The 19,255-nt window shown below is 35.9% G+C and overlaps 1 long non-coding RNA gene across 1 annotated transcript in view; it reads right to left on the bottom strand.

The window, feature by feature from the left end:
• The window catches only part of LOC120617745 (uncharacterized), a 71,815-nt gene that overhangs the window by 35,070 nt on the left and 17,490 nt on the right, over nucleotides 1–19,255 (bottom strand). The window contains exon 2 of the long non-coding RNA XR_005657029.1: nucleotides 5,085–5,488. This is a non-coding gene — a long non-coding RNA (uncharacterized LOC120617745). The remainder of the gene's footprint in view (nucleotides 1–5,084; nucleotides 5,489–19,255) is intronic.

Below are 19,255 nucleotides of genomic sequence, written 5' to 3'. Positions count from 1 at the left end.
TTGGATAGAAGCCTCTAGCTCAGACTAAATCATCCTATCTTTCACCATGGTATAAGTAAGAGTGTGTCAGTAACCCAGAGCTTCCCAAGGTCTCTATTCAGTCTAAGAAAGTTCGAAGTCTACCCACCACGTGCATCTTTTCCCTCTGGGTCTGTGAATCATGAGGCAGATGCAGTGTTAAATAACTACCCCATTTATCAAACAATAACACATCCTTGGGATCCTCCAGTGCTCTAAATCACAGTCTACAATGGGCCGCATGTAAATGGCCACATTTTTCTTCATTAGTCAAGATTAATGAAAGGAATGTCTCATTTAAGAAAAGAATCAGCCACAAGAATCAGAAGTCATGACTGAATACTAATTATAGAAAGATTGAAAAGGGTTATGATCCTTAGACTTTGAGTTTTTAAAAAATCCCCAAATTCCATGGAGTATCCTCCAAATTACTAAAAATTCCTTTTAAGGAAGCCAATCTCAAATAAGCTATTTCTGTACTCCTTTCTCATTCCTTCACTCAAAAAAAAAAATGTATTTTTCCCATAATGTGAACAAAACTCCCTCTGGGGCATTTCCCCAGTTCCTTCATTGAAATGCACACAAATCATCATTGTACACCTTCATCAATATTCTCAAACATGCTCATGTACTTGGAAGCCAGATCCAAAAAAAGAAATCATCACCATCCCTCTTGTGCTGCTTTCCAGTGACTATACGTTCCCCCATGGCTAACAACGTTCCTGTTCTAACATCATACGTATTGGGGGCCTTTTTTAGAAATTTATGTCCCTGTCCAATACATACTGTTCGTGTCTTGCTTCTTTCACTCAACATAATGTTGAGCGAGATTCACCTATGCTGATTCACGTAACCATTTGATTATTGTCATTGTTTATTTAAGTATTCATTATATACATAGAATGCAATTTATCCATTCTGTTATTGATAGACATTTGGCTTTTTTCCAGTTTTGGCTGACACATAAGTTCTACTCTGTTTCTGCCTGCATTCCCATGCTTCCATCTAGGCTCATTTTTCTTCCGCCGGAAGAACTCCCATTAAAATTATCTTTGGTGAAGTTCCGCTGTAAAGAACCTCACTGTTTGACTACTCGGAAATGTCTTTAATTACCTTAATTTGGAAAAACAATTTTACCAGGTACAGAATTTGAGGTAGGAAATTTTTTTTCTTTTAGCTACTTGAGCATGATTTCCATTATTTACCAGCTTCCATCACTTTGAGAAGTCAGTTGTTTTCTTATTGTTTCTTTAAAATCAAAGTCCTTTTTTATCTGGCAGCTTGAAGATAGTTCTCCTTCTCTTTGGCTTTCAGTAGCTTTATTATGATTTTCCTTGGTATCATTTTCTTTATATTTTCCTACGTGGCATTCAAAAACACTTCTTGAATCTATGGCTTGATGTTTTTCAGCAGTTTTGAAAAATTATCCTCCATTATCTCTTCTCCATTATTGCTTCTGCCCCATTCTCTCTTTCTTCTTCTAGGATTGCAATTACATATTTGTTATTCTTTCTTATGTCCTATGGTCTCTTGTCCTCATACTTTCCTTTGTCTCTCCATATTTTATTCTGGATATTTTTTTACTGACTTATCTTCCAATTCACTAATTATATCTTGGCTATGTCTAATCTGCTTTTAAACTCATCTATTAATTTTTAAAATTCAGCTATTGTATTTTTTATTATAGAATCTCAGTTCAATTATTTTTATAGATTCCAATTCTCTGCTGAAACTTTTACCTTGCCCTATATTTTCTTGAAAATGTCAATCATATTTTTTAAAAAGCCCATGTCTGATAACTTTAATAAATGTCTTTCAATATGTCTCTTTCATTTTTTCCCTGAGTGTTATTTCTCTTAACTTTTGATCATTTTGTCTTGCTGACTGGAATATCTGATAATATTTTATTAAATGCTAGCATTGGGTATGGAATATTTTTTAAATAGTTTGAAGTTTTCGATGATGTTCTCTTCCTGCACAGAGCATTTACTTTTCTTTTAGTGGGCCATTAGCCTAGGCAGATCACCTTACACTTCTGAGTTTGTTTCAGTCTCTGTAAGAGCTGATTCTATTCATTCTTACTCCTAGTTTGTAATCCTTCAAGGGTCCCAAACAAAAGTCTGATTATTTACCAGATCCTTAACACTTTCACAGATTCCAGTTCTAATTTTTGTTCCTTCAGTTCCATAAAACTGCTAAAAGCTGCCCTCAGTTTCTCAATTTCTTGGCTGCTTTTTAATTGGAAAATACTTTGATAGGAAAAGCAGCTCCAAATGTTAGGCTCATGTCTTTGTTCTATTATTCTGAAGTTATTGATGCTTTACAGCTCTCCAATGCTGTTAAAATTATTATTTTTTTTAATTCATCCAGATTTTTAAGTTGTTATTGTTGGAGTGTTGGTCAGATACAAACTATTCTGTCATAGCTGAAACTGAAAGCTGACCACTCCTTTAGAGGTTATGATCTTAACAGCTATCATATCTGGACTGAACGGAGCACTTTACCATACACTGTTTAGCTCATCAACACTAAGGAGTGACAAGGTTCAAATTAATATTTAGAAATACTACTTAAGAAAAAAAATTTTTTTAAAGCAACACTAAATATATGTGAATTCTTATTCAGACTGCTAATGGGCACTTTCTTTTAAATTTCAACTCTACGTATTTCACTTTTCTAAATAATGCAATGATAAACATCTTTGAATATATACTTTTGTGTGTTTCCTGATTATTTCCTGAGTAAACTTCTAAAAACATAATTTCTTGGTTACAGTTGTAAGCATTTTTAAAGCTCCACCACATTTTTGCCTTATTGTCTCCAAAAAGGTTTGGTTATTTACATGCTAGTAATGAGGCTTAATCTTATGTGCATATTTATAATTTTGTATTTTTTTAATTTAAGAAGAGACAGGAAAATATTTTTATCCTGAAAAACATTTTTCCCTACCCATCCAGCTATAAAATTTTATAATGGGAATTTTTATTTTATTCTTCACACACAGCAAAAGATCTCTTTGAGCATGATTCAAAATATATTAAATTTCATCCATAAAGATCTTTTATTCCTGGCAACATGTTCGAGATTATATCAAAGAGGGGGTTTCCTATGAAATTTATGTTATAACCTTAAATGTTTCAATAACTGCTAGGTAGATGTCTGGTGAACAGTCTAACAAGTAGAAAAACACTTAGAATTGTGCACATGGTTTGAAATTTCCAGCGTATTTGGGTGGTTTGACAGTGTTCGTGCATCCTCTGTTGACACCCGCTAGGAAACATATCATTGACGTATGTTTCATAAGAGTCACTGTATGGCTTGGTTCAGTTCATATGAGGTGGAAAAAACTTGGGTTCTGCACTTTGGAATGACAGGACCAAGCATTGTGCGGCTACCTCTTAGAAAAGCTACAAGAACAGGGCCTAAGGCACCTCAACCAGGGAGGCTGACTTCAAATTACCAGACACGTCTATTATGAAGTGTTGAAAGGAGAAAGAAAAACAAATAATAAGGTTACAAAATAAAGTTTATTTTATCAAAATTAAAACTGCTTCCTTCTCTCCACTTCAGAGTACGTTTGAGATGGAACAGTCTGAGGATTACATTGCTATAATCCCTTAGCAGTTAGTTCCACACCAGGAGGTGCCTGCTACAGACAAAATTGTAGGGTTAGGAATGTTCACAATTCAGTGACCTGATTGGCTGACTATTCCTCAGGGCTTTTGAATCAAATATTTATACATCTAAATGGGAGCAAAGAAAGGAAAATGGTTCATAAAGGGAGTCCCAGAGCATGTATTATTGAAATAACAGATGGAATATTATATTTTTGAAACATTCTTTCTATAAAGAAGTCTTTTGAAGTTTGTTTTGGTAGGATAAACTGAGCCAAGAGTGTTGGAGAGAGAGAGAGAGAGAGAAAAAAAAAGGTTTTATTTTCAAATGTTTAGTGTCAGCAGTGTACAAAGTTAGCATTTCCCAAAAAAAGGCATGCCTCAAAACGCACTGCAGAACAATGTGTCTGCAGAGTCGCTACTTTACATAACAGTCCCAGGGTAGGGATAACTCAGAAAACACTTGACTGTCACTGCCTTGTTTGCGTGTACAGTCTCCAGAATCTCAGACCTCCGAAATCTTTGCAGAAGGTGTCTGTCTGGCCTCTCCCTGCTGAATTCTTCATGTTTCCTAAACCGACTAAAACCTAAGCTAACACTCAGGGCACCATCTGACACAAGTCATGGGCCACCTCCTACTTGCTGAGATTTCGGTAACAAGCAGATTAAGATCGTGGTTTTTATGCCACATGGACAATATCACTGGGTCATCCAGTCCGGGTCTGAAGAACAAAAATGGAAGCATGCGATACAAGGAAAGCCGGGCAGAAGGCCACATGAAAAATTCGCCACACTTGCTTTATTTTCCTCCACATGGGAGCCTGAATCCATGACAGAATCAATAGTTCAGAATTATTCTGTTGTCTTTCCAGGAAAAATAGCCCATTACTAAGCAATCGATTTGAAGTGCTCCATGGTCAGTCCAATTTCTCCATCATTTAGCTCTCAGGACATGGTTCAGTTAGCCTGCTCGTCTCAGCTATTAACTGGATCTGTTATATGATGATGTGATTTATTGCATGGCAACTGGAAGTTACTTTGGCCAAGGAAAGAGAAAGAATTTACAGAAACACAATTATTTTGACCTCGTACCCAGATATGATCTCTATCTGTGATAGGAATTGAATGTAATTCCTGGTAGAGTCCATTCTCATAAAGAACAAAAGGAAGAGTAGCCTGGGAGAAGGGGTAATGGTTACAATGCAATAAATAAAGGAAGTTCATTCCTGCTGAAGTCCAGGCTACTGATATTTGCTGATCAGGTATAAGTAGGTATAAGTTTTGGGTATAAGTTTATATATGCACTGACCACCAAACAATAGCCAACTGGCAGAGGGTGAAAAGCCAGTAACATATAGCTTCTGAAAAATCAGAGTACACAATCAGATGGCAACTTCTGCCAAACGAAAAAGCGAGAAAGAGAAAAAGAGACAGCAAGTCATTTCCACCCACCTGTGGGAGCCACCTCTGAGTAAATAAGAAAATATTTTAGTGATGGCTCCTTGGGTGACAGCATCTGCTCAGGGAGTTGACTCAGAGAGCCTCAGAAGCTCAGAGTTCCAGCCAGCAGCAGAAAGGACTCTTGGCAGAGCTGCTTCCTGTACCTCTTTTGATCATAGGACTCGGGCTTGGAAAGGTTTTCACCAGTCTTGTGGTTTCCTGGTCGTGCGTCAGTACATTCTGGCTGAAACACTTCACTTCCTTCAGGCCAGCCCCTCCACCAATGGCTCATGGCTCCACAGTTCACTCTCTCCAGCTTTGAACTAGACTCCAAGGACACTGCTGGCTGCAGCAAGAACCTTGAACAAGAGACTTGCAGCTGGGATGCTAGCTCTCTTCTCCTTGTGACAGGGATCCTAAGTGGAAAAAAATAGGTTTAATGGAGTCTCGCTAAAAGTCCATTGAGGCATAGAATATTACTTGTGGTTCCCACAATCTCTTTTCAAAGATAGTCTCCAATAGAATCACTTGGGCAACTGGTTAAAATACAGAGATCCCCAGTCTAGTCTCAGACCTAAATCAGAATTTCTGAGTGGGGACGGGGAGTCTGTGTTTTTAAGAATCTCCTTCACGATTCTGACATATAGTCACTGTCTAGTATAATATATCCAATATATCAAATTTCATAAATTAGGAAACTCAAGCCCAGGAAAATTGAGTAACTTTGCTAAAGTAAAACATATCCTAACTATGCAGTGTTCCTGTGACCTGAAGGTTTCTCTCCAAAGAGGAACAATTCTACTTACACAGGGGGCCCTTTTCAAATCCCACTACTCCCAACTCAGGTAGGATTAGAAAAATGTGTAAAGTCAGAACAGCCATCAGAAAAGGCAATGCTTTTGCTCATCTGTCTTCAGCAAGCTTTACATCATGGGACCTGAGACATTGGCAGTTTGGATAGATCACATAAACAATAAAAGAATTCCTCAGACACTTAGTGAGTGATGACTACATACAGTCATTTGAAAATTTCAGCGTTATTTATAGAACAAGGTTTCTGTTGGGTGATTTGGGGGAGTGGTGCAGCATAGGAAGAGTTGAACAGAAGACCAAAGAATTTCCCAAAGAAAATGGATAATTTTCCTCTTGAAACTGAATGATATTAGAAACGCTAAATTTTGCAATGGCTCAGAACCATCATAAACTGAAAATAGCATCAGGAATAATTTATGCTTTTATCATTCATACATTTACTGATAAGCATTTAGATTGTGCCAGGGATCATAGATTATCTCAGGGATGTCATAATGCCATGTGATTAAGTACTTATGGGTAAATGCATGGAAGATATGATTTTGAAAGAATGCAAGAATAAAACTGTGGTTGCTAATACAACTTCTGGAGTCAGAAGTATATGAATCAAAATCCCAGATCTACCACTGACTAGTTGTGTGGCCTTGAGGAAGTTACTTAACTTCTTTGAGACTTAATTTCATCTATAAAATGAAGTTTGACAGGGCTCCTAGGAATATTAAAACATGGCAGGGGGAAGGGAAATGAGGGGGTGCTGAGGTTATTGCAGAAAACAAAAGGCAAAGGGAAGAATGCAAGTGAACCAAGATTATCCAAGAATATATCTAGACTAACAAGACTAAAAGAGTAATACACTAAAAATATTTGTATGATAATTAATTTAAAATCTCAAGCTCAGTTTTGTCGCCAAATCCCCAGAGTCCTGTGCCCACAGACAAATTCTACCCAATCCTAGGAGTATATAAAAATTATCGAACATGGTTAGAATATGTGCATTGGATCAGCTTCATGAAATTAAGAATTTTTATTTGTTTCGTTCACTCCTATGCCCAGTGTTTAGTTGTGGAATGAATAGATGTGTTGGTGGGATCTAAGGAGGGCCCAAAGCCTTGATACTTCAGGAAGGAGGCTGGTGAATATATAATGAATATGCAAATTCCTCTGTGCCTGCTCGGTGATGGTCTACCCTGTGTGCAGCTATGCCGATTCTGTAAGCCATGACCACCAAAGAAGGAAAGAAGTTGCCCTGTTATATTACCGAAATGCCTTCACCTCTACATTGATACCAGTGAAGCTGGGGAACAATCGCCTAGCAAGAAGTTCTGATATTAGTAATAAAATGCCCAATAAATAGAAGATATTATTGTTATTATTTCCAATTAGATGACATGTCGAGAAAGCCAAAAGGTTGCCCTGAACATTTTCAAAACATTGCTGCAATGTAATGGAGACTTGGCAGATAGGTATCAGAAGTACACAGCAATTTAATAAACCCTCCTTGTGTCAGAACTGAAGTTCAAAACCATTACACTTTAGAAAGAAGGAGGAAGGACACAGAGAGAGAGAGAGAGAGGGAGGAAAGGAGGAAAGAGAAGAAAGGAAGGAGAAAGGGGAAAGAGGGAAAGGGAGGGACGGAAGGAGACGGAGGGAGGGAAATAAAATCAACAAAGAGAGCATAGGATCATATTCTTAAACCAAATTCTACGTAAACTGAAACCTGCAGATATTTTCTAGCTTATTTTCTCTTAAAATATCCTTAGCATAACGAGTCAAGTTAGTAACTATAAAATGAGTCAAACTATCACAAAGAACAAGAGCAGTTCCCACTTCAGAGTTCTCTGCCATGTGTGCCCAGAGCCTGGTCAGCGGGAGTGATAATGGCAGGCTGGTTATCAGCTCAGCTTGGGGTCAGAGATGACGGTTTTGCACCTCACTGGTTCTGTGACTTCAAACAAGCCACTTATCGTGACTGCGCCGGGTTTTGTTTTTGTTTTTGTTTTTGTTTTTGTTTTTGTTTTCTGCAAAAGAGAGTTAAGAATAACACCCACCTCGCAAGAGATCTGTAAAGCCTGATCCAGAATGTGGTACTGAAGGCTCAACAAATAGCAACTACCACTTTCATCATCACCATTGTTTGTATGACTGAGGTATTGAAATATCTTCGATTTATCATTTGAAAATGTGTTGGCTGCTTTAGTGTGAAAAACAGAGCTGGAAAATATGTTCATTGCTGAGCCCCCTGGGAAAAAGCTCTGGAAGCTCTATTCCCCTGCAGCAGTTGGCATGGTTATATTTAGATTTTATATACATATATATAGCCTTATGCTCACAAATTGCATAAAACTTTTGTTATCCTTTGCAGTCAACCTTCTGATTACACAGAATAAATTTTACCTTTTGCTGATGGAGCAACGGAAGTAAAGCAAATCAAATACTTGGCCTTGGATCATAAGATGAGCCATAATTATCATAATTTCCTCAAATCTCAGTCCCTGGTTCAGCCAAACGAACTAGGGTTTCCATGAGGTTTAACAGCGAGTCAACCCTGGAGACATTCTGGACAAATTTAAAACAATCTAAATGTACTTTGTGTTTCTTATTTTGTACAAAAGAGTGACCTGAAACAGAATAGGGAATGCAAGGCAGAGTTCTGAAGGAAGGAGTGTTTTAGGTTCTGCTGTAAAAACAAAGTAGACTTGATTCACGAGCTATAAAAAGATTATTCTGCCAACACAGAACCAAAAGAGTGAGGTTAGTTTCAGAGAAAAATGATGAACATAATCTGTGTGGTCACTAAGGTGTTTGCATGGAGACCTAAAATTTTTAAAATAAAATAAGAAGTATTGAGTCAAATTCTGAGAGACTGAAGAATAGACTAGAAAGAACACAAAAGTGAGAGTAAGGAGACCTGGCCCTGTCCATCAGTAATGACACTGCTTTATGGAAATCTCATAAATCATTCAAATGCAGATCTCTCACCTAACCCTACAGAAGGGTGAGAAGGACACAACAAAAGTGTCTTTTTAAAAAGTGTTTTGAAAACCTCTTCCACTCAAAAACTGTTAAAATGTGGCTCTAAATCCCATTATTTTAAACCACAAATAGGTGTTTATTAACCACTGGGTATTAGATATTATAAAGGATACAAAACATGGATTCTATGCTTAGAAAATTTAGAGGGTAAAACATAAAAAGATATAATTATATAAAGATAAATCAAGACATAATTTGCTAAATTACCAAAAGATTTCTATAGAAGACTGCTGTAGAAATTCATTCATATCGATGAGAAAATGCTGAAAGCTACAATAGCCAAGGAAAGCAAAATAAAAGTTGGATTGGAGATCAGACATGAAGGATTAAAATTGTTAAAATGGAAGTGTAGGTTTTTTTATATTATACTGAAGAATTAAAAATTTATCTATGGACACTGGGGAATATCTAAAAATGTGTGTCTAGTGATGAATATTTATGAAGACTCATCTAGCAAAAGTGGTTTGGAAGGAGGGTGTAAGCAAGGAGACTCATGATACTTGGGATAGTTCAAATATAATAACAAGGATCTGAAATACAGTGATGGCTGGGAGAATTGAAATGAAACAAAGTTTGCGAGAGATCTTTTGAGAGATTTCTTGGGTAAAAAAAAAATCTGCAAAGTCTGACAATTGATCAGGAGAAAGTAAAGATTGGGACAAATGAGTGCCTGCAGTTTTAAGCCTAAATTTAGGAAAACATGGTACCATACATAGACCCAGGGTATCAAAAAGAGAATGTTTTGGAAACATTTGAGGGAAAATGTTTCAAGTGCTTAAAGAGTGGTTACAGCTCTAGAAATTAGTACTGGCAGGTATGCTCAGAGACATCGCAAGAAATCAGGGGTAGGCTAGAGAAAATCAGAGATAAGGAACCAAAAAATTTAGGGCCATATTAAGCAAATCCCAATGGTCTGTAAATATGTTATGTACCTTGCAGATGAGGCATCATCCACGGTGACAAAAGCAGCATATCTTCACATGCCTTCAGAGAAATGAATAGCACAATTTGCTCAGATGGTACCAAAACCCAGGTGCCCTAACGTCTTCCAAAATGTGTGTCAACAGGAAAACTTCTGTTACAGTATGTCCTAAGAATGGTGATTTACTACTTTACTAATAACAAAAACCTTAATAATTGTGGTAGGCAGAATAATGGTCCCTCAACCATCTACGTCCCTAACCCTTGACACTTAGGAATATGTTACCTAACGTGGCAAAAGGAGCTTTGCAGAGGTAATAAAGTTAAGAATTTTGAGATGGGGAGATTATCTTGGATTATCACATGGTCTCAGTGTCCTCACTGGGTCCTTTCTTTGGTGAAAGGTGGGGGGCAAGAGAGTCAGAGTCAGAAATAGATTTGGAGACATTATGCTTCTGACTTTGAAGTTGGAGAAAGTGGCCACGAGCCAAGGAATGCAGGCGACCTCTAAAAAGCTCGAAAAAGCAAAGAAGCAGATTCTCCCTTCAAGTCTCTAAAAGGAATGTAGCCCTGCCAACAAACTGATATGAGCCCCATGAGATTCTTGCTGGACTTCTGACCTACAAAACTGTAAGATAATAAATTTGTGTTTTTAAAGCCACTAAGTTAGTAGTAACTTGTTACAGAAGCAATAGGAAACTCATACAATAATATTACATATATTTTCTGAGTAATACATGCTCATCGTAGAAAATTTAGAAACTAAAGAAAAAAAGATATTTTTAATAATATAAAGTTCAAACTTATTTATCTGACCATGGCAGAATAACTGGTACCCGACTTGCCTTCCTATCACAAACAGCTAGAAAGCTATACAAAATGTAAAACAAAACAAAACAAAACTGTTTTAAAACACAGGACTACACTCTCTACAAGAAGTGAAGAAAATTAGATGAACCCTACAGTCCCTCAGCTTTCCTCCTAAAAACACTTTTGAGACCATATTTGAATTCCAATTGTCCAGAATGGAGAGACCTTTTTAAACACCCAAAGCATGGAGCAGAGACTCAAGAAGACTGCACCTTAGCCGTAAAACTAAACTAACTCTAGAAGGGAGGCAGCTCTAGACATCCAAGAAGAAAGCTTAAAATAAAAAAAAGCCTGAAAGGATGAAGCTGAATCTCCATCAATCTAAATGACACTCAAAACAAATTCAACACTTTTTAAAGGAAAATAAAATGCATAAACTCATCAATGTAATAATCACAATGTCCAACAACCAATCAAAGATGACTAGATAAGTAAAGGAGCTTGGAAATATGACTCATATCACTAGCCTGGGAAAAAGATATAAATTCAAAATGTGAAGTACAGTTTCTGTTGAATTCATATTGCTATCGCTTTGTTGTATAGTCCAACCATCGTTAGTAGGGGAACATTTGTGTGTATACATTTACTAATATAGCTCTTACTATTATATAATAAGAAAACAAACAACCTAACTTTTCCAAACTGGGTAAAAAATTTGAATAGACCTCTTTCAAATGAAAATACACAACTGGACAATAAGCAGGAATAATGATATACCACATCAGTAATCAAGGAAACACAAATCAAAACCACAATGAAGCATTATTACACGTGTTTAGAATGGCAGAACATTTTAAACTGTCATATTTTTTTTTTTGGATGAAAAGCAATGGAAACACTCATATATTGATGGCAGGAAGGTAAAATGGTACACCACTTTGGAAAATAGTCTGGTAATTTGTATTAAAGTACACTAACCTTTTGACTCAGGAATTTCACTTCCAGGTATTTACCAACAAAAACTGAAAACATATGTCCACAAAAGTCCTGTATACGAATGTTCATGACAGCTTTATTTATAATGATTCTAAACTAGAAACAACCTAAAGGTCTATTAGCAGATAAATGGATTTAAAAAATTATGAATACTACTCAGCCAAAAAAATGAAAGAAGAATGAACTACCGACATATGCAACAACACGAAGTTTCAATAACATTATGCTGACTGAAGAAAGCCAGAAACAAAAGAGCACATATTCTTATATTGTATGTATATTCCCTTACATGAAATCTAGAACAAGCAAAACTAATCTATGGTGACATGAAGCAGGTCAGTAGGCTCTTGAGGCTGAATAAAGGGGAGGAAGATTGACAACAAATGGGCATGAGGAAACTTTTTGGGGCGATGGGAATACTCTATATCTTAATTCGGGTGATCGTTGCATGAGTTTATATATTTGCCAATACTTATCGTTCACATAAAATATGTGTATCTTATTCTATATAGTTTATATTTCAATAACATTGATTTTAAAAGAAAAAAAACTAAAAATATAAAAATCATCTATATATCTACCACTCAATTTTGTTATAATTTCTTCTAGTTTTTCCAAAGATTTTATTCATAGTTAACATTCTATACACTATTTGATACCATTTTCTCTACCTCTATCACTTATAATCAATTTATCATGTCACTAATAATTATTTGTCAACATTAAATAGCTTAACAATCCCTGCTTTATTATTTTAATAAAAAATTCTTATAGTTTGGATTTTCAAGTTTTCCTTTTCATAAGTAATACTCCAGTGATCATCTCTGCAGATAAAGTTTTGTCCACAATTATATCATTTCTTTAGGAAAGACTTACAGAAAAAAAAAATAGGTTAGGTTAAAAGACAAAAGAAGAAAATATTTATATATTACTCCCGATTTTCCTGGAATTCGACTTATACACTGTCGAATCCCTATTACCTGGTATGTATCTGTCTCACAGTAGGCGAGTAACTGCCTCCCAGTAGATCCTTAACTGTTTGTTGAATGCAAGCTTAAATGACTGGGGATTGAAGAATTTTAAGTTGCTGACAGAAAATACTGGAGGAAAAGAGAAACGATGCAAGGCTGGGTATTGTGTCTGTGAAGGAGAAACCAAAACAAAACAAAGCAAACAACTCTTGGAGAAGAATCAAGATGTCTATTGGGATGTTTAAGTTGTTAGCTAAGAGTTGTATTTAAATTGCTCTAAATTTATGATGAAAACTCGACACCTACTTCCCATTCTCCTACAAAATCTTGAGTTAAATCTACAACGTATGAGTGGATTTTGGGGGGAAATGTGAAATGGGCTGAGATCTACAGCAAGTTTGACCAGGGAGATTCAGAGTCAAACAGTAAAGCACTTATAAGTAAATTTTAAAAAGGCATGTCCTTATCCTCCGATTCTTAGCCATAAAGTTGTAAAGAATGTTCACCACTCATGATTGTGAGTACATTATTTTTAACATACACATTATAGGTATATTTATTATACTCTTCAGAGTCACAGAAAAGATATAAGAAGATGAATTTAATCATGGCATACACTAGAACAGAATAACCAAAGGCACTAAAGGTAAGTGATGACTTAACATCTTAAAATTAATGAACCATTTAGATAGTAAGTCCATAAACTCTTGAAAGGTACATTCAAAATAGGCTAAACTCATGATTAACAAAGATCATTCACCATGGTCATACTTCCTATTTAAAGTTTTATATTAAAATCAATTTACTTCCTCTTGATCTTGGCAAGGGAAGGCTGAGAACACCACAAAATGAGCAACTGCACAGGAAGGCATTTTCTCATCAGCATAGTAACACATTTCACAGATTCCTAGATGGTCCAGATGATTGCTTATTAGTTCAAGGTTTCTGTCTAATAAAATCAATAGTTACCATATTTCTTTGATTCTAAGATGCCGCTGTCACACGCACCATTAATAACAACTGTGGACACAAAAATAAACAAACTTGCTAAGTGTTCACAATGAATACGAGATGCCTTCCAACTATGGAAAAAGTCATTTGTGGGCAAAGCACATCTTATCATTGAGGAAATACTATGCTTTGAAAAGAAAAGATCGAATTCAGCAAGTTCGTCATTCACTGGTTTGAGGCCTGCAACAAAGCATCTCTCTGTTGTCTGACTCTGAAAGGAGACCAGCCTCTTCTCCCCTGTAAGGTGGAGGAAGCAAAGGGCTGAGGAAGAGAGGTGCAGATCAGATGGTCTCTGAAGGATCGTTCCAGCTCTAAGGCTCTAAGGCCGTGATTCCATGCGTCTTGATAACACAGTTACTGAAAGGGAGATCATTTGATTAATTCGTGCAAACCCTTGTGTTGATTTTCATTCTCATCTGAATCTTGATCACAGTTCTCCAAGGATTTCTACCTTTGTAACGTCTGATTTTGAGAGAGCTCTTAAAGTGTTGATTTCAGGACTTGGTAAGTCATTCTTTCTTCAGAAAATCGTCGCCGACAAGCTCCAACAGCTGAAGGAGACACAGCTTCCAATGAGCAGGACGGCAGCTCCACTTCTAAGAAGTTAATCCGATGGTTTTTGTCATGAGCAAAACAAGAAATCATGTTTTTAATCATACTAAAAGGTCTCTGCATTTTGTTAACATCTGGAGTTCAATCACTTCTGTGCTAAAAACCGGGGAATGCTTCAGCAGGGCATAAATCTTGCCCCTCATTGTACATGCGATCCAGATGCTGGAGGAGAATTAACGTTCGTTTGTAACACATCTGGTGTCGGCAGCTTTGAGTAAACTCTAACAGAAAGAGTGCGGAACTAACGTGGCATTACACCTTCCCTTAGGCCAGGGGTTCTAGACCGAAGGTAAAAGCCTGCAGGTGTCCCTTGGGGCTTAGCAATAAACCGCACTAATCAGCTCTGGCATTGTGTTAAGTGGAGGGTGTTTTGAATTTTCCACAGAAATTTCACAGCCCGGTAACCCTACATCCCCACTCTCTACTTTTGACAACTCTTTAAATTTGCCACCATCTTGAAATACCAAACAAAGGAATGGCCCAGAGTCACTGTCAGGGTTGGGCTATCCCAAAAGATAAGGAGGGCACACCATGTCTCCCACAGCAATGAGCAAATAACGAGACTGGCCTACCTTTTGAAGAAGTGACTTGGAGTTGAAAGAGCATTGAACTTGAACTGGGACATACCACCTCTGGTGTGTGTATAGAAGTCCAAAATTGCCTGGGTCACAGTTTCTCACAAGGACCCAGAGAAGATGATGGCTTTTTGTAAGAAAAGAATCAAGTCCAAATTTCTTAGAACGGCATCGTAATTCACTTTATAACAGCCTTCCTTTCCAGCCTCTTTTATCTTCAGCATGCACTTGGGTTTTAAACCACCACAGATATCTTGCTTTTAAAAATCCTGTTGCATACTTTGTGCTTTGGGGCCTTTGTCCCTGCTCTTCCTAACGGTTGGAATGCTTTGCCTCAGTTCATTTGCTGACCTATTATTTCCGACTTAGTCCCCTTCATAAAGCACTGGGACATCTCTCTACTGCAGCTCTCCCCATGGAGTACCATGTGTTGCCCACTGTTCTTTGTGCTTATCTCCTTGCCTAGAGTTTGAACCTAATTCATGAGAATCTGTGAGAGAAAAGATTGTGTCTACTGAAGCATTTAATAAAGTCTGAGGGATATATTTCTTGTTGTTGCAGATAGCCTCTGATTAAATCACACTTTTATGAGAAAACTGTGATAGTTGGGATTTAAAAAGAATATCCAGGTAACTATGGATGTGTTTTATGAGAGTATTGTGCTCTGTTGGGGGTCAGGCTCCGTGGTCAGGCAGTGAGGTGCTCACACTACAAAAGCATCTAAACAAAGAGCAGAATAATCTCTCCATTCACACTCTGCCTGGCTCTTGTGCTCACCGAGAGAAACTGTGGGTGAAATTTTACACCTTATTCAAAGTGTTCTTTAATTTGGTGTGGAACGTATGGTGAAATTTTATGAATTAAATGTGCATATGATTTGATTCCACTAATCATATGTTTTGAATTTGGTATTTGTAACTGTAACTAGAATGCCAGAAGAAGCTACTCTGCAAATTAGATTTGAAAACTGCCACACCACCAAATGAATCATGTGGAATAAGAGAAATAAGACATGAACATTGATAAATGTTTATAATCTCATTAGAAGAAAAAATGTGAACTAAAAAAGTAAGTCTGACGAGCGTACTGATGTCTTAAAGAAACAGCTCTCTAGCAGTGATAAGATCCTGATAACTTCACTTTGCTTTTGGATAGCATTTGTTTTCCCTAGTACTTTCATATGTCTCATTCATTCATTCGTCTTCTGTGCCCACCTGTGAGGAATGCCCAACATCAGGCCCAAGGAAGAAGGAAAACCGAAGAATGACTCTATCAATCCAAAAATAGACAGACAGGACTGATCAGAGTTAAGTAGAAAAGTTTTCTAAGCAGACTTATAAATGCTTATTGTGGAAAGCAGCTTAGCTTGAATAAGACATATTCGATTTAGGTTTGATGGATAAATAACTAGTAGAAGACATCTTTTTATCTGTTTAAAACAGGTGAGGTTTTTAAAATACTCATTTCAACTCCTCCAAGACATGTATTTTAGGCATAACTCATATAAAATATAGAGTTGGGTTTTTTGTTGTGATGAAGTGTGATTTTTTTTTTAATAGGTAAGTTACCCACTTATATTTATGGAAGCCAGTACTGTTTGGTCTCAATTCTGTCATTCATGTAATATTTTCTGTTTTCATTGCTTCTATTAAAAAACATTACACTACACGATACATTTTCTTCCTTTTGTTCTCTGTTTGTGTTCTTGATTTTTAAAACTCTTAATAAAGTGGAAGTAATAGTTATATGTTATAATGCAAAGAAGTATATATCTCATCTGACTTAATGGGGTGCTTTTACCAAATCTTCAAAAAAAATTAATAATTCCAATGATATTTAAACTGTTCGAGGTAAAAATTTCTATTAAAGTCATGGATGAAACATAAACCTGACCAAAAGGTATTAGCCAACACAACTTAATTAGAAAAATAAACTGGGGTGTAAAAAGAAAAGCAGGTAAAATTATCATCATTGGCAGATGAAATGATTATACGCCTGGAAAAAACCAGCGGAATCAATTTTTTTAAAAAAAAGTATTGTATCAATAAGAGAACTCTGTAAGATGCTTAGGTAAAAAATTAATGTATAATGACATCCCTTATACGTACAAACAATATCCAGTTAGATGATCTACAGGAGAAAAGATCTCATTCATAAAAGCAATAACAACAACAAAACCTAGGAATACACTTAACCAGAAATAAGTAAGATCAATATGAAGAAAACTTTTAAATTCTCTTGGGAATCACAAAATATATATATACACACACACACATTCACATATGCACATATACACACTTGAACATAAAGAAAGGTATAGAATGTGCTTGGAAAAAAATATACAAAAAATATTTAAGAACTCAGTGTCACCCCAGTTAATTTATAAATTTGATGTATTTGTTTTAGAGAGTAGGCTGATTGACTCTAAAGATCATTCAGTGGTTAGTACTTAGATGGGAGACTATCTAGGAAGAATGGGTGCTATAGGTATAAAAAAAATAATAAATAAAATAAAGATCATTCAGAAAAGAAGAAAATAGCCAGAAAATTTCTGAAAAACTAAAGCCAGAGAAAGAAACTATTTCTACCAGGTTTTGATACCTACTATAAATTTAATCAAAATTAAAATTTTTCTTCTTGCACATTAATAGACAGATATGCCCATGAAAGAGGAAAGAGAATCCAGAAATAGATCCAAAACCATACAGTTATATAGTAAAGATACAGGGAACATTTCAAAAGGGCATTTAAAATATGGATTTAATAATAATTGGTGATGAGAAACCTGAAAAAATAAATTTGGATTCACATCTCACCAAAACAAATTTAAAATTGATCAAAGATTTAAGTGTAAGGAATGAAGTCATAAAAGTAGTAGGAAAAAAAACAAAAAAAAATTTATTCTCTCAAGTGAGAAAAGTTTTTCTAAGTGTCAACAAAATCCAGAAGCCGTAAAAAAATGGATAAACTTGACTATATAAAAAATTTTTTAAAAAATTTTTTGTATGGCAAGAATGATAATAATCAAAGTCCAAATCAAAGAAAAAATTGAGAGAAAATATTTGCATATGAAATAAAAAGCTAATTTCTTTAAAATTTAAAGAATTTCTACTAATTGATAGCAAAAAAACACTGAACAACCCAGTAGCCTAATGAGCAGAGACTGTGAACAGACAGATCACAGAAAAGGAAATGCGGACAACATTTAAATAACATAAAAAGATGTTCAAGTGATGCTAATTTAAAGTACATTAAAATACCCTATTTCAGTCTAGTATATTGGCAGAATTCAGAAAGCATAATAAGTCTGTATTGGCTAGAGTTCAAGGAAACACACTCTCATACACAGAATATGTGCATTGAAATCAATAAAACTTTTTTTGCAGGGCATTTTGACCATATTTATCAAAATTATAAATACACATACTCTAACCAGCAATTCCATATTTAGGACTATATCCTACAGATTTATTCACATATGTGGTAAAGTGACATATATACAAGATTATTCACTGCAACTTTCTTTATGAAAGCAAAATATAATAACCATCTAAATAACCATCAATAGAGTACTGCTTATCTAAATTGTAGTGAATAGACATAATGGTATAGTAGTAAATAAAGAATAAAGTTTTATGTACAGATATACAATGATCTCCAAGATGTTCTTTTAAAAAGGATAGAGAATATTGTGCATAATATACAAACATTTGAGTAAAAGTTGGAAGAGAGATAGAAATATAAAATATATATCTTAACCCTGGCCACTACAGCCTACATTTCCATACCATCAGACTACTTATCATTCTCTACATCCACCTTTTGTTAGAGCCACCATACTTTTGATCACTACATCCTTTCCTGTGTAGAATGTCCTTCATCCTTACTTTCGCTTCTCAAAATTCAACCCATCTTTAGGTCCTCCTGTAAGTTAATCTTTCTCTTCTTTTCTTCCAACATTACCATCTGCACCTGGGTTTTTACTAATAAAAGGTAGTAAACTCTACTGAGTCTACATAATGCTAGAAGAAGAGAGGGAAGAAAAAGGAGAAGCTACTAAAAACAGGTCTGTCAGACACTTTGATGCCCTGTGTCATTTAACTGTATCAAACGACCATGTAACTTAGGTGTTATTCCAGTTACAAACATTGAAACTAGCTTGAGATTAGAGAATGTTCCCAGTGTCACACATCTAACAATTGGATGTGCAGGGGTTGGGACTTGGGTACCCAGGACCCCAAAGATTTCCTTTTTCCACCACACGACCTTGAACTTAAGGGAATTCTGCCACTTTTCTTTACAGCCCAGATCTCTAAGATCATCTAATTCCACACTCCTGATTTACAAATGAGGAAAAGAAAGCAGGAGAGGTTAAGTGCTCTGCAAACTAGTTTGTTAGCGTCATTGGGGTTGGATGGAAAGTCTATAAAAGCACATGCAT

This window comes from Pteropus medius, unplaced genomic scaffold (assembly GCF_902729225.1).
Source record: "Pteropus medius unplaced genomic scaffold, Ma_sr-lr_union100, whole genome shotgun sequence".
Classification (NCBI taxonomy): domain Eukaryota; kingdom Metazoa; phylum Chordata; class Mammalia; order Chiroptera; family Pteropodidae; genus Pteropus; species Pteropus medius.
The sequence above is the reverse complement of the archived record's forward strand: the minus strand, read 5'-3'. Positions and strand labels throughout refer to the sequence as shown.